The 21,957-nt window shown below is 36.8% G+C and overlaps 1 protein-coding gene and 2 long non-coding RNA genes across 8 annotated transcripts in view; 2 read left to right on the plus strand and 1 right to left on the minus strand.

Moving 5' to 3' along the window:
- LOC141376138 (uncharacterized) overlaps positions 1 to 21,957 on the plus strand; it is a 1,062,333-nt gene that overhangs the window by 459,292 nt on the left and 581,084 nt on the right. The window lies entirely within an intron of this gene.
- The window catches only part of LOC147842379 (uncharacterized), a 463,094-nt gene that overhangs the window by 419,927 nt on the left and 21,210 nt on the right, over positions 1 to 21,957 (plus strand). The window lies entirely within an intron of this gene.
- Positions 14,881 to 19,006, minus strand: LOC147842385 (uncharacterized). The gene is made up of 2 exons (XR_015499617.1): positions 17,142 to 19,006; positions 14,881 to 16,402 (listed from the first exon to the last, which is right to left on the minus strand). It is a non-coding gene; the product is annotated as an uncharacterized LOC147842385 (long non-coding RNA).

The following is a 21,957-nucleotide window of genomic DNA, read 5'->3' on the forward strand; positions in this document are numbered from 1 at the left end:
CGAAAGCTTTGCGTTGTTGTGTCAGAATCCTTGTGAAATACAGAAATACTTTAGGACGCTTAGTTTAAGCAAATTTGATAAACGTGATCATGCGTGTTGAATCTGAGGGGAGTCGCTCCAGTATGGAAGGCCGTTGGGGCCAAAACGTCTGCAGCGCGTTGTGTGTGTCTGTCTGTGTGTGTGTGTGTCAGGCCTGTTGAGGGGTGTCAGGGGTGGAGTGAGCGACGTATCTGAGTAGGTGCGAGAGGGGTGTGCAATGTATTTAACGACAGGTTTGCAAGAAACTATCATTCATTTGCGGGCATTTGGGAGTCTCTGTGCACTTGCGGGATACTCCTAGCAACTGGATGAATGTAAAGGAGGATTAAGCAAAATTGTTTCTACTCTATAATTAATGTTCTCAACTCACAGCAATAAAACTTTACAATTAGTGCAACAGTTTGTATTCTAGTTTATTATTATAATTTTTCATTTTCCATATCTGCAATCCCTGTATTTGGTCATTTTTTTGCAGTCCACTTAGAATCCAACATGGAAATCAATGTTTTCTTTATTGGCATTGATTGTTTTGAAATTTAAATGTCATTAACATGCCTGTGTTTTAATTTCTGTAATAAATATGGCTGTCAAGCCAGGATCTTGATGGTTTATTGTGGGTATGTTGTTTACATGAAGAAATCTGTGTTACAAGTCAAACAAAAATTCTATTAAACAATAATATTTTGAATTTAAATATTTTTTTGTCTTGCGTTTACATTAATTTTACATTTAAATAGCCAAAATTACAAGTTTCAGTATTTTAAATGTGATTAATTGCGATTAATTTTTTTAAAAAGGTGCGAGTAATTAGTTAATTTTTTTTAATCAATTGACAGCACTAATATATATATATATATATATATATATATATATATATATATATATATACATACATACATACATATATGAATTTAAACAGATATTTAAACACATAACTATGAATTATAAATCCCAAATCTTTTTTTGGTCGCTTTTTTTTCCACAAATTATATACATCTTTGTTCATTCATTAATTTTCCTTCGGCTTAGTCTCTATTTCAGAGCTTTCCACAGTGGAACTATTTGTTTTACGCAGCGGATGCCCTTCCAGATGCAACCCAGTACTAGAAAGCACACTCATTAACACTCACACTTGTACACTATGGACAATTTCAGTTATTCAATTCACCTATAGCGCATGTCTTTGTGGGGAAACCGGAGCATCCAGAGGAAACCCATGCGAACACGGGAAAAACATGCAAACTCCACACAGAAATGCTAACTGGTCCAGCCAGGATTCGAACCAGCGGCCTTCTTGCTATGAGAGAAAAGTGTTACATACATTTTAATATACATATTCATTATTCTTTTTTCTTCATTCTTTTTTTTTTTTTTGCAGTATACTTTGTAAAAGAAAAGCTGTTTCCCTCCCTCCATATCAAATTTGGGGAAAAAAATGGATCAACTTAATCATTAGGCCTTTTCTTCCCATATTTGACTAAAATGTGGGTTAGGTTTCTACATCCTATTATTTTTATTGTTATTAAGTTATTAAATCATCCACATTTGTCTATATTCATGTTCAAGTAACAAATTTTCTTCTCAACTCCTATTTTTCTGAAATTCTTCCACCAGCCCGTCTGGCACCAACAAACATGCCATGTTCAAAGTCACTTAAATCACTTTCCCTGCATTCAGATGCCTGGCTTGAACTTCAGCAGATTGTTTGGATCACGTCTACATGCCTAAATGCATTGAGTTGCTGCCATGTGATAAGATACTGATTACATCATGATGTCCGTGAAATACATATGCAAAATATTTGACCCCAAAATGATTAGAAACACAAATTAAGCTACAGCTCAAGACATGTTGTAATGATCAAGACATATATGTCAAAATGCAATCTAAGCATCAGGAATAGTGACATTAAATGTGGTATGCTTATAGGTCTGGTCTAAGTATTTCAAAAACTGCTGATCTGAGATTTTCTAAAACAACAAGATTGGAATTGTAAATCTCAATTTTGATTGTGACATTTACATTGTTGGGTCAAAATTTGGCTAAAGAAAAAAAAATACCTACTGTGAAGGAAATAAGTATTGAAAATGTTTTTTCATGGGAACAATTTTTCTCAAGTACCTGCTGACATGAAATCGAACCAGATTTTGGTAAAACTCAAACAATACAAACATAAAAAAGAAAAAAAAGTTGTGTGTAATAACAATGCTATGTGTGATAAAATGTTATGTGTGAAAACAATAAAATGGCACAAGGAGAAAGTACTGAACTACTGACATGCATTTAATACTTTAAAAGGCTTTTTTTGGTAATGGCAGCTTTAAGATGCGTCTCATATGGAGAATGAAATTACATGCATTCAAAAGAGCACTTCAATGGAGTGTTCTGTGGGTCTCATCTATCAAATCTGATCTTGATTTTGTACTTTCTATTGTATTCAAGTCAGTGTACTCAAATTTCTTTTAGATGATTTCCATTCTTCAGCTTGATTTTCTTTCTCTGAAACCATTTGTGCTTTGGATCATTTTCTTGCTGAAATGTCCACTCTGCTTTTATCTTCATCATCCTGGTAATCTAAATGTTGGACTGAAGCAGCTAATGTTAATTTACAATTATGAAGGGATGAGTGTTGTAGAATAACTACTTAGAGATTTTAGCTGCTGTCTGGGCTTTCACTGCCTTTTCCACCTCCCTTTCTTTATGCGTTCAATGCTTTTCCCTGTGGCATTTCATTTTATCACACATGACTTCTTTTTGTAAACTACTTAGTTTTGTTTTCTTTACATATATGGATTTTTTTGGTTGTTATCAACATCCGGAGAACATTTCAGGTCAACAGCACCTTTAGAAGTATGTTTTCTGAGAAAAATGATGACGTGTTCAATACTTATTTTCTCTACTGTACAGTATATAAACCAATATTTTCACCACATCATTGAAAAAAAAACATTTAGGATTCCACAAAAATAAAGCCTTAATGTATTTACACTGGAATCAAAATAATGAGAAACAGTTTATATCTATATAAGAGTAGGCTTGAAAGTTTAATGTCGGTTAATATTGGTTTAATATGACTGAATGAAATCAAGACGCATGCTGACTGACAAAGGCAAAGTGTTTAGACTGCCTGCTTAAATGACAGAAATCCAGAGAGATTGAACAGCTAGATTTCCCAAAATAACACCCTTTCCATCATCGCCACAATAACGTTTATGCGCCAAGTGACTGCTCGCGGTGGGAGCTGAAATTTGTGGTAGCATTTCTCACCCGTGTTTTATGTTCTCAAACAGGTACAGGCCCAAACATAAAAAAAAAAACACGGATGCAGTCCTTTTTGATACACCATTCATATTTGTGTAATTGGTATCGACTGGAGTATATTCCAGCAGTCCAAATGACTGACATCAGCTAATGGTGAAATGATTAAGTTTGGGCCTGGTTATTTATATAATATTCAGTGTTAATGAGCAAGTGGGGTAATGAATTATATTTCTTGACAACCTCTAATCTTGATCTGAATTGCTCCTCTAGTCCTCAAGTTGATTTAATAGATTTGATTTCTATGACTGCCAGGGTCGGAACGAGGGTTAACAGGATTGATCCAACATTTTTTCATTATGCTGCTGACAGAGGAGCTGATTGTTTTGTAAATGTGATTGATGGATGAGGAGTGAACATCGCTCCGCCCACAGCTTCATGACTAACAGCTTCCAGCAGTGTTTTTGACATGTGTTTTCTCAGAAAACTTCTTTTAATTTGACGGTTGTAGAAATGAATTCATTTATTGATTCATTTCCTTTGAAGACCTTGCAGTGAAGTCTTCAAACAGGTTGAATATTTTACGAGCTGAAGAAAATGCTTGTTTACTTCTAAATGTGAAGTATCACTTGTGGTTTCTATTTGTGTGGAAATTGAAGAGATTTATTGACCAGCTTCTCTGAATCTTTGTCATTATTCGTATTGTCTTTTTTATTATTATTTTTTGCATGCTGTAATTGATGTGCCTGGTTCTATCTCTCTTCTTCAGCTTTTGGTGAATAATTGCTGCTGCGGTTTATAGGAGTTACAGAAATCTATTTTAGGTGACTTTTTTTTTGTCTCCAGGTTTCCATCTGCACTGAATATTGGCCGGCAAAAATCATAACATTTTGTGAATAAGAAATAATCAATAATAAGATTGTACCTTATAAAAAAAATAATTAACATACTGTACAAAGCAGCAGTATTTGCAGAAAAAAGTAGTAGTTAAATAAAGATCTATGCCGATCTTTTCCCTGCAGTATTTTTCCCCTAAACTTATTTTTATTGATTTAAGTGAATCAATAATAACAATATTGATAGTAATTGCTTAATTAATTAATTTATTATTTAATTAATTTATTGTTGTTATATATTTTAATGAAAATTTGATCATAAAAAGCTAATTGTGACTTTTTTGAGATATTAACCACAGTAGCAAATTTGTTAAAAAGTCAGAACTGTGAGACATGAACTTGCTATACTTTTTCCCTTAAAATGGTTCTGATGTATTCATATGTAAATACAAACATGTATTCGTTATTTGATCACATCTTCTATTATTTGAAGAAACCCAGCCACTCGTGGCTTTGTTCACATTGGCCGGACAATGGAAAATCGGTAGTTCCTTGCACCATCTGGTGGATGGTGCGTAAAGCACAATTTTTTTGTTTGTTTTTTAACGAAAAAGCGGCCTTTGCTGTTGCAGCACTGCACATGACAAATTGCAGCACTGCGCACGTTCTCAGTGGCCTTATCTGTATCATACCTGTCCACAATTTCGTTTTTTTCCAGGGAGTTTTCCGAATTAAATACCCATCTCCCACCATTTCCTGTTTTGTTGTGTCTCCCGGAGGAAAACTCCTGTAATTTCACCCCTCCTCAAAGTCCACAGCATTTTGGTGCAGTTTGTGAAATCCCCGGGTTGCGAACTTTGGTATAGGATCGGATTGCAGCAGCCACCTAAAATGCACCATAGTACAGTTAGCGACAATACACAGTACTGCAATTCTGTTTTTAAAAAAATTAATTGTTAGTTTTCTTGCAATATTTCTCTTTTATTCATCATAATTGGATTTTATAAGCCACCAGAAAAGTTACATCATTCTGACTTTTAATTAAAACTGTATGCCTTGTCTTTTAATATTTTCAAATGTATTATACAGTCTGTTTTTGACTGTAAATAGTTACGGGGGCATGAAGGCTCAGTGGTTAGCACTGACTGTCATGATAACCAGCGATCGTACTCCATAAGATGGCTGGATTTCACTCTCAATAACCATGGACTACAAATCCGCCATTTCTGGACTACATTTTCATACATGCCCTCCGGTCACACTCACACATGTTTCCTCATTTCTCGCACAACCTGAGGATTGTCAGAGACTGATTGCACACACTATTTAAGCAGTACACTCACTCACTCCCATTGCAGAGTCTTGTTATCTGTAAAGTATCGCTACAACGCGGTTCCTAATGTTTTCTTGTGTTTTGACCTTAGCCTTTTTAGCCCGTTTGTCTTAGTCTGCCGCCTGCCTTTTGACCTCTCGCCTGTTTACCGATTACGATTCTGGACTGTCTCCATATACCTGTTTGCACCTGTGTTGACCTTTGCTTGCCTGACCACTGATTAACCTGCACGTGGATCCAAACTTCTGTTGTCAGTGTCACTCAGTTTTAACTTCTGTCTGGAGTTTGCATGTTTCCTCCGGGTGCTCCGATTTCCCCCACAGTCCAAAGATATGCAGTATAAGTGAATTAGATGAACTAAATTGGCCTAAATTGGAATTAAATAAACTAAACTGGCTGTAGTTTATGAGTGTGTGTGTGTATGTGAGAGTGTATGGGTGTTTCTCAGTGCTGGGTTGCAGCTGGAAGGGCATCTGCTGCGTAAAAAATATGCTGGAATTGTTGGTGGTTCATTCGCTGTGGTGACCTCTGATAAGTAAGGGACAATATATGTGTGTATGTATATACGTTTGTTTGTTATACAAAGGCAAAGTTGCATGTGTAAAAGATGCAGTGAAAGTTTGCTGAAGTGGGAATTTGTGTAAATAAGTAGGGGCGTGTATAAATATGTGCCAAATAGAGACCAAAGAATGTTCATGGGGATTAATTGTATGTCTCACACATGGGGAAAATAGTGTGGATGTTTGTGGAATGTTTGCATATTTTATGCAAACAAATTGCTAATCACATTCCAATATACTTGAGTTCTCTAACTCTTTCCTTTGACTTAAAATAATTTGGACTCTTGGGCTCAAAAGCAATTTTAAAATGAGAACAGGGATGTGGCTGGAGTTTGATATTTGTTAATATGTTTATATAACGCTGGTTAATGACACCATTGTTGTGTTAGGACCACATACGCACTAGTATTGATATGTGGAGATGTGGCCAATAAACCTTTGAACCTCATTAGTCAATGAGAGACAAAGAAAATCAATTCAACTCTCTCACAGCATCAACTTTTCTGTCATCAGGCAAATGTTTTTAGCTGATGTGAACAGTGCATTGAGACCTCGTCCTGCAATCAGGTGCAATGTTGTGGCTCTACGGGCTTGACTGGATTAAATTTTGTAATTCTGCTTCCCCTGAATGGGCAAATGGTGTGTTAAATGGCGTCTAACACATTAGCTTAACAGCACATGCGGCCTCTCTTTCCATTACTCCCTTCATCTCACTCCCTCAGGAAGCTGCTCCGACCAAAGCAGAAAATGCAGTGTTTCTTCAACAAACTTTGACATGGACAGAGAGCAGATATCCACCTGAATAGCCTTGATGAAGAACACACATTCATGCACGCACACATTCAATTCAACTGAAAAAGAAAAATAAGCACTTCAAAGACGCTTGAGGAATTTACATATGGCCAGGAAACGTGGCTATGCTCGCCCTCACGCACTGAAACCCAATCTCTGAGCCGTTTTTATGCTCTTCTGGGCCTGTATTGGAAGTAAACATCCGGTTAATCATGCGTTAAATAAAGCTCACCATGTCCAATGACTAAAAGTGTGTAAAATCTCACTTAGTGAATCTCTTCATTATGGAGATTTGATTAGCATTGGCTGTGCGCTAACCGTGAGCCGCAGGTGTAGTGTGTTTACAGATAATAGCTCTTTTTCAAGATCTAGTGAGCTGTCTTTGCTGAATCCTGTCTACATAGGGAGCCTGATGTCTTGTTTTCTTGCATCCAAACTGGAAATTGGTTAACAGCTCTACACACACGACAGTGCGGTATAGAGATGATGTGTTTTGTAGGCCATCGTAGAAGCTAGCATTGATTTGCTTGGAAAAAATATATATAAATAAAATCAACATATAGGCTCATTCTAAAAACTTAGCCCTATTTACATTCCTGGAGATTGTGAATTATGTATCCAGAAGTAGGTATGGCTGCATTTTGTCTTTAAAACGAACACTAAGTTGTTTCTTTTCACACTTACCAACTGACCGCTTACCACTGTATGAACAGCTTTCCCACTGTTGCCAGTTTGTCCATAAGCACAACATGTACATCAGTGGACTTGAGACACAGAGAGAAGTTGACCATAACTATGGGTTTGAGTCCAGCGAAGAACGGTTCCAGAAAGCAGATAAGACAAAAACAGAAGACAAAAATTTAAATAAACAAGTAAATAACAAGGTGAGAATGCGGTAAAATCTAAAAACGTGGTAAAAATCAGGTAAGGGCTTTACTTTTTCTGGATTGCTTTTTAAAACTGTCAGTTGGGTTTAGAGAAGTGGGTGGGCGGGTCATTCTGTGATTTTAAAAACACTATTGGTTGGGTTTAGGGAAGTGGGTGGTCAGGTGAATCTGTGCTTTTGAAAACACTTATTGGTTGGGTTTAGGGAAGTGGGTGGACAGGTCAATCGGTGCTTTAAAAAACTATTGGTTGGGTTTAGGGAAGTGGGTTGGTGGATCATTCTGTGCTTTTAAAAACACTATGGTTTGGGTTTAAGCAGTGCTTAATTTGTGAACCGTGAGGTCCCAAAACAGATCAGGGTAACGAATCCAGCATACAACATGAGGATGTAGAGGTGACGTGCACGAAAATAAAGAGGGTTGGGGTGTCGCGGAACAAAGTGAAAGTGAAGAGCAGATGTGGGCGGAGGGCGGGTGAGTAGGGGGATCAGAAAAATGATGTGCCGGATCAGATTTCAGAGGTGCCGGATCCGGCGTGTTCCAGCACAAAGTAAGCCCTGGGTTTAGGGAAGAAGGAGGGTGGGTCAGTTGATCAGTCAGTCATTCAGTCAGTCAAACAGTGGCCTCTGGTGGTTTTACAGAAAGCTCAAAGGGCACTTTTGCCAAATTTGAGATCTAAAAAAACATACACAGCAGCCTCTGCTGGATCCATGATAACAAAAACTGCAAAAAACCTACCTCTTGGGATGTATTTGGTGCACTCCAGAAAAGTATATAGCGGTACATTTTCAAAAGAGCCTGGGTTGAATAAATCAGATTTTGATTTTTGTACAAAATAAGTTATATGACCAACACATGTTTGATTCTTACACATTTTGTTTATCATTAATAATTTTTTAAAAACTAATCATGATTTTTTTTTTAGTAAATGTAATCATCGGCTATTAAAAAAAAAAAATCATAATTAATTAAAAGAACTCAACTCAACTCAATTTATTTCTCGAGCACTCTTAACCAACCACAAGGTGTACCAAAGTGCTGTACATAAAAACACATGCAAACATACAAGGAACCAAAATACATAAACTCACAACACCTGATTAAAAGCTAAAGAAAATAGGAGTGTTTTAGTGACCTCTGAAAAGACTCAATGGTTGGAGATGTTCTTAAGGAGAGTAGAAGATTGTTCCAAAGTTTTGGAGCTGCTACTGAAAAAGCTCTATCACTTCAACATTTCAAGCGTGATCGTGGAACTTGCAAATAGAGTCGATCCTTAGCGGGAAGACATCTCACAGTACTTACTTTGTACTGAATTCTAAACTGGATGGGTAGCCAGTGTAGGGAAACCAATACAGGTGTGATGTGCTCTCCTTTTTTTTGTGCCTGTAAAAGCCTGGCAGCTGTGTTCTGGACCAGCTGCAGTCATGAGAGAGAGGCCTGACTCACACCCAGATACAGCACGTTGTAATAATCCAGACGAGAAGAAATGAAGGCATGTACAACCTTCTCCAAGTCACTTAGAGGACAGACTTGAGCTTGGCAATATATCTAGGCTAGAAAAAAAATATTTTTATCAACTGCATTAATTTGACCAAATTTAAGCTCAGAGTCAAAAATAGAGTTTTACAGAGGAATCTATTTTTCTAGGAAGCAATGACAGATCGCCAATAGAATCCAAAGAAGTCCCTGAAAATTTGAGTTTGCATAAATGATTCTGATAAGTAATGTTCCAGAGGGCTTATAAATCCAATTAAGTTGAAAAAAAAAAAAGAAAAAACATTTTTTACACTTTTCAAAACACATTAAAGAGTATTGGAGCATTTTATGTGGAAAGTCTCAAACTTTTGTGCAAGATACAAAAGCACTCTTTGACCCACAGTGTATATATATATATATATATATATATATATATATATATATATATATATATATATATATATATATATATTAGTCGAAACGGCATTAGAATTCAGATAAAAATCTTAGCAGGCAACAATTAGATCTCCCACCTTTGGAACAGTCTTTGCCTGAGGATCGTATACTTGCCTTAAAATTCTGCTTCAGTAGGCAGCTCAACAGATTCTGGAGTGCAAAATGCTTTACTCTTATTCTCCCACTCTCTATATATGTATGTATCCTGTATTTTTGCCCTTTTACATCCACTGTGTTATTGTGAAACAGTCTCAAATTGATGTATGAGAAACAGAACGTGAATTGTCGTTTATGAGTCTTCTTCTATGTATCTCTCTCTATCTCCCACATCCCTCTATCCTCATCTTTGTGAGCGGGGGCAGATGGAGGGAGCGCAGCTTCATTTAATGGTCAGTTTAGCTAAAGCGTTAATGGCCGCTGAGAGAGTGACAGGGAGCTAATGAGCGCTTCATTTGGCCAATCAGATCTATTTCTGCCGTGCATAATAAGCGTCTCGCCACCGGTTGCTGTGGCAGCATCGCCAAGGTAATTGCACCTTTCAAGCACGCTGGGATGGATTCAAACGAAAAAAAGAGAGAGAGAGAGCGAGAGAGAAAGAGGAGAAAATGCAAGAAAAGCACTCGGAAAAAGCATTAAAGCATATGCTGAAGACATGATGTAGCTATTTCACAGAATGAAATATTCATGGTAACCATAGTTTCAGCCAGGATACTGCAGATACTGTAGAACTATTGCATTATATAATAATATTTTACATTATCATGTGTACTAAATGTAAAGGTTTTTCAGGGCATTGCTATGCAATTGTTCAGGTGTTTAAGTGGTTTGTTGTGTGTGGTTTCTTGGGTGTTGCTAAGGTCCAAGGGGCTATATGCACAGCTAGTGTTTTTCAGCCAATCAAAAAAAACTTCCTTTTACACCATCATTAGCCCCTTTCACACATACAGACCTTTCCGGAAAATTGCTACAAAAAAACTACAAACTAAAAAACTACAAAAAAAAAAGGGTCGGCCAATTGGAGCTGTTTTCAAATCGATCGCACCATTACGTAGGTGTGCGATCCCCCCGCCCACCGAATTGATTGACAGCTGCGAGCATTTACATGTTCCGGTAGTCACGTGTATATGTCAACAAGACCAGACAGACATACGCAAAGCAACCGGGAATAAAAGGTCTGTTCTGTTCGCTAGGATCAGCAATCATCATCAAATGTTATTAAGAGTAATTTTCACATGTTTAAAGTGTTTTAAAACTGAGTATGTGTGTAATTAATTACAGCGTTTTACTTCAGCTTTACTTCATCAGCACAGCCGCGTGTCCGAACAATTATAGAAGAAGACGCTTCAATCCCGGTTTGTGGAAGTTAAATCAGGTTTATTTTGTACATTAGCATAACAGATATCCACACAGTACTTGAGGTTAGCCTTAACTAAGCTAAGCGCGCTCTGTCTGTCTGCCTGCCTGTGTGTGTGTGTGTCATCTGCGGTGTGTGTGTGTGTGCGCGCGCACGTTTACTTTGTAACGATATTGTGTGTGACTCATCAATGCAACTTCACAATACTGATTAGTAAAGGTTAGTTCTTACTGTAGTATTTCTCACAAACGCTACGTGAGACCTTCTTCCTTTAAGTCTGTCTGTTGTCTGACGCAGCTGAGGGAGGAGGCATGTAGAAATAGTAAGCGGGCTGAACTCGGCTTAAAGGCGCAGTACGACAAAACCACCCCCTGCTGGAAATCAGTATAAAACAGCATCTTGTAAAAGGTATAATGAAAAATCTGATGGGTATTTTGATCTGAAACTTTATATACACATTCTAGAGACGCAAAAGACTTATATTAAATCTGAAAAAAGGGGTAACCTAGGTGCCCTTAAATGCAGTGCTTCTTGTTTGGTCTGATACCCACTTTATATCGTATCTCAGCCTGGCAGTGAAGATCGCTCTTTTTTTTTTTTTTTTAAATCAGACCTTAAACACAGCAATTTTGTATGGGATGGCAATTAACCGGAAGCCCAGGACCTGGCTAATTGAAATTTAAAAGTCTGTGTGCATATAGCCCAGTAGGAATGGGCAATGCTATCATTGTAATAGATTGATGAAATGATCCTCATCAAAAAAAAAAGGATATATTAACAATAAAACGTATAGTTTGTTCGTGAAAAGGGGATTTTATTATGTAAAGTATATATGTGTGTGTAGTTTTGGGTGTTTGAGTCTACGTCCACACTAATCTAGATAAATTTGAAAATTGTGTTTTTGTCTAAATACGCTCCATGTTCACAATATCATTTTTAATTCTTTTAGAAAATAAGGTCATCCATACTAATATGGCTTAAAATGCTTTCTTACCTGTGTCATATATCCAGCCTGATCTCACGAGAAAATGTAAGTATTTTACGTTTTTCCAGTTTATTGGCTAATTCGCACGAATTCGTACGAGTTCAGTCGTACAAAATTGTAGGATTTTAAAAAGGAGGCATGGCACCTAACACCACCTCTAACCCCAACCGCCATTGGGGGATCAGCAAATCGTAATAAATTGTATGAATTAGATTGTACAAATTCATACGAATTAGCCACTAAATCAAAAAGTTACGAATTGCCGTGAGATTGTGTTGATATATCCACCTGCCGTTTATTTACTTTCCGTCTCTTTAAAACGTCTCTGAAAAATTTAAGATATTCCACCATGCACGGGAGCATCCTGTTGTTTTCCTCTGCCGCTAAACAATAGCTCCTATTGTCCTTTAAAGAGAGACGATGCGGAGTACATATACATGTACAAATCGACATTAATTTTTAATAAAGCTATCAAAACTTCAGCTGAATTGGTCACATGACAGCATCACATGACTAAAATGCATCGCTTTCTGAAGCCTCCATTTTCAGACTACACTTACACAAAAATTACATTTTCAAATTGATCTTTAGACAGCGTTTTCAAAAGGTACATTTTGGCTACTAAAAATTAGCAGAAATAAAAACACATGGTCACACTTTATCGTGATGGTCCGTTTGTTGAATTAAGTTACATTGCATCTACATGCCAACTAATTCTCATTAGATTAGAAGTAGACTGTGGGGTTGTGGTTAGGGTTAGTGTAAGCTGACATGTACTTGCAAAGTTTCTTATAGTCAGTTAAATGTCTGTTGAAGGAGCAGTATCAGCAGATATTAAGCAGACAGTGTATATATAATATAATATATATTATTATATATAATACTCAAACGCACCATTAAAATAAAGTGTTATAAAATGTATTAGTGTGGACATAACCTGAGCCTGTTACATATTTATTAACATACTTTCATTCTAAATTCACTATGTAACAACTAATCATTTTGCGCTTGGGACAAAAGCCCTTTTTTTCTGACTTGTACAGCTGATTTGTTGTTTGTTTTTACCGCTCAGTAGAAGAATGCATATGTTGGCTTTTGTTTATAGCAGAAATTGGCAACTAATAATGTTACATGAGTAATATCACATTTTTTAGATCCCCATGGACAGGGATTGTATTGAATTAAAATCTTTAACTTTTTAAAATAAAAATTCTCATTTTCTCTTTTTATGATGTTTATGTCAAGGATGCAGCCAAATTTCATAATTGGCAAAAGGGACAGTTCACCCATAAATGACTTTCCATTCACTGTTCTAGACCGGTTTCTTTCCTTTGTTAAGCACAAAGGAAGATTTTTTGAGGAAAGGCTGGAACCTGTAACCATTTTTATTTTTCCTACTGGATGTCAATGATGTTCTTCTTTTGAGCTCAACATGACACAAACTCAAAATGAATTAATAAATAGAAGTTGTTTTGATTTTGGTGAACTATACTCTTAAGTAAAAGGAAAAAAACCTATAGAATTAGCCTTTTATAATTCATTTAGATTTTTTTGCTTACTCTATATATTTAAAGTAATTATATTTAGATTTTTGTGGATGTCCATTTTATTTATTGTATATCTAAAATGTAGTCCTCTGTTATGCTATACAAAGTGCTAAGGATAACTTGAAATGACTTTCTGTGAGGAATGTACATGTCCTGTCTGAAACCCTTCTTGAACACCTGAAGATCTTGTCTGAATTTTCCAGCAGCAGTCATTATCCTCATGCTTTTAGCAACCACACACACGCTCCATTTTCTTTTGCTAATGCACCATCTCCAAGCATTTTCAATGCAGACACGTTATTATTTCCTCCATTATATGCATGAGATTGCAGGGGTGCGTGTGTGTGTGCACGCGCTCTAGGCCCGTCAGGACTTTACAGACGTCCCACAGATGTCTAATTACTGTACAATCATAGCAGCAGGGGACATTTCGTTTTCTCTTTCCTATGTTATTGTCTGTTTCGTTTCTTGCGCTGATTAAATCTCTCTGTTCTTTCTCACCAGTACAGACAATGTTCGTTGTATGTTGTAAAAGCAAGGTGCTGTACTGCTTAGTTAAAGTCAGAGAGAGAAACGCTAAACATGGCAGTCCAGCGGTTTCCGTGGGCCGCCCTGATCGTCTTGATCCTGTAATTGGCTGAAACGTGTTCAAAAGAGGCCACATAAGCTACATACAAATTGGATTCTACAAAAGATCCGGAGCATGATTTGAACATTTTTACATGCTTGCACTGATTTAGTGAAAACCAGAAGCATGTTCGTGAAGAAAATTTCTGACAACTGCAATTATGCTTAACATGTTCCTGAAGCTTACACATGGGTCTGGAGTAGACTAATTAACAGAATAATGAGCCTAAATTTAAAATAGAATAGTATTTGTTGTTAACTAAGATAATAATAATAATAATAATAATAATAATAGTAATAATAATAATAATAATAATAACAATAATAATAATAATAATAATAATAATTATTATTATTATTATTATTATTATTATAACAATATAGCTTAAAGTGACATTTAAAGGCTTAACTAGGTTAATCAGGTTAACTTGGCAGGTTAGGGTAATTAAGCAAGTTATTGTATGACGGTGGTTTGTTCCTATAAAATATAGCTTAAAAGGGATAATAATTCTGACCTTAAAATGTTTATTTTTTTTATTAAAAACTGCTTTTAGTCTAGCCGAAATAAAACAAAAAAGACTTTCTCCAGAAGAAAAAATAACATTTGATTTGATGGAATAACCTTTATTTTTTATTTGTTGTGATTGTAAATCAAGGTTATTCCATCAAATTTTGCTTTTTAAAGCATCACAACAAACAGTATGTAGTCTCAAAATCAATATAAACATGCTTATTTTTTTCATAGCTTTAATTTTAATTTAAAACTAATTATTATAATTCACAATTTTAATATAAATAAAATATCAGAAGAAACTTTAATGACCTTAACATTCTGAACACAATATTGTGTACATTCACAGGCAAAATACAGCACATACTGTTAATACATTTTCCTAAACTTTATATTTCAATGTACAATACAGTGCGATACAATTCAATTACAAAACACAATTAGTAGCAATTTTCAGTCTATAGATATGCATTTTCTGCTCATATAAACACACACGTACACACACACACACACACACACACGCACACACACACACACACACACACACACACACACACACACACACACACACACACACACACACAAAGATGAAGAGCCTCTAGGGTCACCTCATTCTGAACGAAAAGGTCAAGTGTCTGAACGTCTGTTCCTGTGATGTGAGGAATGCAAAATTGCAGCTCAACGTGTAGCAAGTCAGTGTTTGTGTATAAGTGTGTTTAGCTTGTATTTTTTATGTTGTGGGGAGCAAAACCCAGTGTAAACTGAGGTAAACTTTGAAGCCCTTCCCCTTCACACTCTGTGTCAAGGGCCAAGAGCAAAGGGCTTCAAAATTTACCCCTAAGAAATGGGACTGCACTACAGCACCTGCACACATCATAATGTCATTGCAATCTCTTGCTTCATATGAGATTGATGACGGTGACTGCTGCAGTTATTTCAGTGGTGTTTTTTTTTTTTTCTTTAGGAAATCACTGATGGCATATATTATGTCATCATAATGATATAATGTGGCAATAAGATTGTAACTGTATTGTGCATTTACACTGTGGCCATGTCAGAATGTTGTGGGACTGCTATACTGGAGTTAATATTATGGATTATCGATAGCGAAATTTAGTGTTTTTATTTTAGCTGGGTTTTTAAAAGCATGACGGTAAATCACGAATGTGGTCATAAATATATTAAAACATATGCTTGTTTGTTGTAAAAATTCGTAATAATGACAAAAAATACTAAATTGTGGATCTCCTTATATCTGGGTGAAGCTATGCTGCTGTGTGTGGCTGGTGTATTCTGGGAAAGTTTCTTACCCCTTGGGAATTGCGAGTGGGCCTAACTGAACCAAAACCACAAAACTTTGACCTTGTGGGGAGTTTTTTTTCTTTGTTCCTCATGATTAAAACAGTTTATAAATCACACATTTCAAAAATGTAAAAATGAATGTTTCCTGAAGATGTATTTTAGGGTTGTTGTGTGAGGATATAAAGCATGTATTGTATGAAAATCATTTATTCATTCATTTTCTTTTTGGCTTAGTCCCTTTATTAATCCATGGTCGCCACAGCGGAATGAACCGCTAACTTATCCAGCACATGTTTTACGCAGCAGATGCCCTTCCAGCTGCAACCCATCTTTGGGAAACCCATCCATACACACTCATTCACTCACATACACTACACACAAATTAGCCTATCCAATTCACCTGTGCCGCATATCTTTGTACTGTGGGGGAAACCGGAACACCCTGAGGAAACCCACATGAATGCAGGGACAACTTGCAAACTCCACACTGAAATGCCAACTGACCAAGCCGAGGCTCAAACCAGCAACCTTCTTGTGAGGCGACAACACTACCTACTGTGCCACTGCGTCACCGTATGAAAATCATGTTTATGGGAAGTCCCCATAATGATAGCTGTACATGCGTGACTGTGTGTAATCATTTGTTTTCTTGGCAGCTTGAGGAGAGAAAGACAGCTGGTTTGACAAACAGACTTCCAGAGCAGACAAACAGCTGATCTGAGCTGTTCTCGGAAGAAATTAGCTGAGCAATCACAGAGGATTAATCATGTCCATCATTAAACAATTTTAAAGGGGTCATATATATATATATATATATATATATATATATATATATATATATATATATATATATTACACTCACTTTCCTTCTGCATACTCCCTGATTTATTAGCGATTGCTACAGCAGAATGGAACTACTTGTTACTCTTGGCCACTGCACCTGCAACACAGCACTGACAGCATACTAACTCATCAACCCCCAGTGGTGGGAAACACTCATACACTATGAACAATTTCATTCATTCATTTTCTTTTTGGCTCAGTCTTTTTACTAATCTGGGGTCACCACAGCGGAATGAACCACCAACTCATCCAGCATATGTCTTACGCAGTGGATGCCCTTTTAGTTTTTCAATTCACCTATACCTCATGTCTTCGGACTGTGGGGGAAACCAGAGCACCCAAAAGAAGCCCACACAGATGTGAAGAGAACATACAAACTTCACATAGAAATGCCTCCTGGCCCAGAAAAACCAAAATCCTTTTTTTTACTATACACCAAACAGTCGAGATTTAGTTTCACATGACCATTTCTACCTTCTCACTTAATCTTAGCTGCTGAACTGCTGTGCTCATTTTTTATTGGCACAACAGTGCAATTTAAAATAATAATAATAATAATAATGGAGTACAATAGTTCAAAATGTTAAATAAGAGATAATAATGATCAAGTAATTAAATAAAATGACACAGAACTTAAAAGTCAGAAGCATGTGAAAAAAGAAAAACTCAAAATAGTGAGTTAGCCTGCTATAAGGGAGGTTTCACACTAGCACTTTTGGTCTGCACCCAGGTTTATTTGACGCCAGAGTATGAAATGTTTTAACTAGTGTGAATGCCTGTGAACCATGAGTCCACCTAAGGTGGTCTGGGGTACAGTTCACGCGAACTTGGGTGCAGTTCACTTCTGATGTGAATGCATTCGCACCAAATAACAGAAGTGAACCCCCCAAGTTGACAACAAATTTTTAGTTTTCATAACGTTTATTTGTGTGTGTATGTCTGTGTATTACCTACCTTGGCGACAAGTGGGACTGGCAGAAGGAACGTGATATGCCTTTGTCATAATTTTGGTGCTTTACTTTTAACCTAGCAACAGCTGTACACAAAACATCAAGGAAAAAAAGAGGGTGTGAACACAAACCAGCTGAGAAGGTGGCAAGGGGGACAATCGAACTTGGGTTTGGGCCAGGCAATTGAGTGCTTGGACCATGAAAGTACCCTAAAATGAAATGTTCTTCCCATGTTCGAATTTGTTTTATTTGGGTGCATCGTTTTCCCACACAGTCCAAAGATATGTACTCACTCAATCGTAAGAATCAGCTCTTTGATTTAAATCATGTTTAAACTTTGGGGATTCGAATCAAAGATTTGAACATGATTCACATAGAATTATTTAAAGCTTACACTTAACTTAAGTATTTGTCCAGCAAATAGAACGTTTAGTGTAAAGCAATTCTGTATTATATTATTACGTGACCAACAATAACAATATAAAAACATTATCTAATTATCTGATGAGCAAGCAGTATCTGAAGCTGAGGCATTAACTCATAAAGCACACAACACACTAACACTGACCTAAAAACGAAACAAAAGTTTATTGCTACTCTATAACACAAAGTACTAATCTACGTAAAACAAACAAACACACATACATAAACACACGCACAAGCAGTTTGAGGAGAGTTATGACTGAGTAGATTCAACTTCTAGCATTTGCTACGTTCTTAGCATTGCAACCTGAGAGAAACCATGAAAGCAGAGAATTTCGCTATTCTTTACTAAAATATAATTCACACCAGTTTCAGCAATGGATAGAAACCTTGTTTGTGTTACTTGCGTCTGATGGAATTTTAGTTTCCTCGGCTGGTCCAAAGGGAAATCCCGGTGAAGCTGATTGGTCAGCGTAGCTATTTCAATGACGTGATGGAATTCCCTCGACGGTGAAGAGGGATTTCCTTACTTTCAGGGAACCTTGGAGTCGGTTGCTAGGGATACGGATGTTGGACGAGGTGGCATTCGAAGTCCTTCCTGGGGTCATGTATTTATGATGAGTTTCAGAGTTTGGATGTGTTGACCCGATGGCTCGTTGTTGCACAAGCAGATCGGGGATCGAGCCGGCAGCAAGTAAAGGTCGCGATCTGCTTCGTGATGTAACGAGGCTTCCGGTGAGGCGATGTAACGGCCACGGCACGGAAAGAGCGATGTCCAGGCAGCGATGGTGGTGACAACTGGCAAAGATGACCTGCAAAAGACAGACGACGATGAAATTTCCTAGTTCAAAGTTTTATAGGCTTTGGTAGAGGCTGTGTCTACACAATACTTGTCCAATCAGAGAAGGTGCAGGGTGGAGTCACACCCCAATTCCGCCCTCTAGAAGGCCGGGTTGGCAAATTTTGTCGGTGCTGCTTTGATAGCATAGTTGTTAAAATAAAGTCTCATAACAAATACACCTTTCATAGTGTGTTTTTTTCATATAAACCAATGCATTAGAAACTTTCCTAGCTTTCAATCAATACCGAACATGAAGTATTTCATAAACATTCTGTAGATTTCATTTGTCACTGAGGGCTATAACTCAATAACTATCCATAACAGTTTTGTTAAACACATGGAACATGTCCACACAAAAACCCACAGAAACATGAAGCAAACATACATTACTCAAATAAACACAGTTTTACTGTATGTCCATTTAAAATTTGGAAGCTTGTGATCGCTTCTTTGTGAGCCTAGAATGCGTATTCCTCTCAGACGTGGGTCGCAGGTGTGAAATAAAAGGCACTTTCAGAAACCGGTTTGGTGGGTTTTTGATTGTAGAGCCTCTTATTGTTTTAAGGTGTAAAAGTTAATTAGCACGCAGTTGTGATCGCGACTGGAGAGTCATCCTGTGGATTGCCTTGAAAATGAAATCAAAGCTCAGACATGTAGGCACCAACCAATCTTTTAAGAAAAATATGGTCTGTGACTTGTTCGATTCTGGAACGATCCGTTGACTCCCTACACAATCAATCACTCACTTACACACTCACCTTTGGCTTATTCTCTACTTTTTTAAGCATTGCCACAGTTGAATGAACCACTAATTACTCTGGCATTGTCAGGATTCTGTGTCCAGATACTAGTCCTGTCTTGTCTAGTATGTTGTGCTCGGATTGAGTTTTCTGGGTCTTTTGTATGAGAGCCACCTTGGCCGCGCTCTCGTCAAGGTGTGCTTGTTGGTTGCACAGTAAGTTTTTTTTTTTTCATTTATCATGTGCTCATGTCTTGGGTTGTTTTTGTTGCCTTTTTTATTTTAAAGGTTGATAAAACCCATCATTTTACTGCAATTGAGTCTTCACTCCTTTTCCTGCCCTACACCCATCACAGGCATATGTTTCATTCATTGGTTGTTCAACCAGCAGTCACACATTTTTATCAATTTAGTTTATTCAATTAACCAAAGATATGTAGTACATGCAGTAACTGGATAAACTAAATTGGCCGAAGTGTGTGAATGGGAGATTCGACTGGAAGGGCATCCTTGTACAGAAAGTGAGAGAATGCGTATATATCATAGATTGTAAAAGATATGGACGTAGTAATCGTAACATCACCCATAGGTTTCTGAAGAGCACAAATTTGCATGGCCAACCATCACAATTTTGTTTGTGCTTCATCGCACCGACCGGGGTTTACCAAAAAAGGGCAAAGAGGCAGAGCATCAGTGGAGCTACAGATGCCTGCTAGCAGTTTGTTTGGTCTTTTAAAAACACAGTTGTAATACATTGAGCCAATTAGCATTGTTTTTAGGATGTTTTTCCACAGGTGGACAACATGAATTACTTCCAAATACTTCAAATATAGTCTGTGTTGGTAAATGCAAAGCTATTTATGAAATCCAGGCATAGCGCTCTATGACATTTCAGATGACTGTTCTAGAACCTATAGCTAATCAATTTGTCATATTCTGGAGTGCATTCAAATTCTAAAGAAAATTTATCACCTTGGAATTAGGTTCTATCTGCATTCTAAATGATTTTGAGATATTGAGCTTCAAACTTTTTGCATTCCATAGCAAACAGTATGTGGGTAACATTTGTTTTTTAAATAAAAAGTCTTAAAATGTAAACAACAAATGTAAACAACAAATGTGAACAAACAAAAAAATCCCATAATGTAAATATGTTGTCATCTAATAAAAATATGTCAATAACTCAATTTTGACAAAAATGTCAGATAGAACCTTATAATTCTAAGGTGACGAATTATGAATTATAATTTATCTTAAATAAAACAAATACGTTTATAGATATGGTATATAAGTATATAATTGCACTCACCTGGGAAATGGAGGCCACATGAATGGTTTGTGAGCAGAATTAAGTGCACACACAGCATGCCATATTATCTGATAATTGTAGGAAATCCAAAAGGCAACTGACTGTGTAAAGCCACATGAAACAAAACAAAAATAAGATGTATATGTTGTGTTTAGTGGCTAATCAGCCGGAATCAACTAAGGTGACGTGACTGCGACCAGTGCAGGCCCGGCGCTACGGGGGGGCAAAGGGTGGCATTGCCCCCTCAGACAGAGTTTGTGCCCCCCCAGTTTTTATAAAGGATTGTTCACTCAAACTGAAAATTCTTTCTGTCATTAATTATTAACACTCCCGTCCTTCCAACCTTCAGAACACACATTTAAATATTTTAAAATATATGACAGAGCAATTAAATTATGAAAATGGTGAGGTTAAAGCTAGTCCTATAGTCCAGAGATCCGGTCCCCGCGTCAGGTCTGGTGCGCCCGTAAATAGCCTTTAAAACGCGCACACGGCGATGGAGGCGCACTCAACTCACAAGGGAGAAAATGGGTGACATGATAGGAGCAGCTTAATTCATTACATGTTTTGGTTAACTAATTATTTAAACACAACTCTCTTGAGCTCTAAAAGGAAAAAACACATAAGAAATTTGCTGTTAAATTAATTTTAGCAGAGACGCAACTGCCAGTCAGTTATTAGTTATTCGGGAAGATGTAGCCTAATAAAAATGTTTTAATAAAAATAAATAGTTTACTGCACAGTCCCACAGTAGGCTACACTATAAATAATATTTTAATTTATTTATTAATATTATTATTAATATTATTACAATTAAGCTAAAATTGACAAAACGCAGAACCCTTTGAATGTTTCCTTTCATTTTGCTGAAAAGTGCACTTTTACAGTTGCG

The sequence above is a fragment of the Danio rerio genome, chromosome 9 (assembly GCF_052040795.2).
Source record: "Danio rerio strain M-AB ecotype USA chromosome 9, GRCz13ab, whole genome shotgun sequence".
Classification (NCBI taxonomy): Eukaryota; Metazoa; Chordata; class Actinopteri; order Cypriniformes; family Danionidae; genus Danio; species Danio rerio.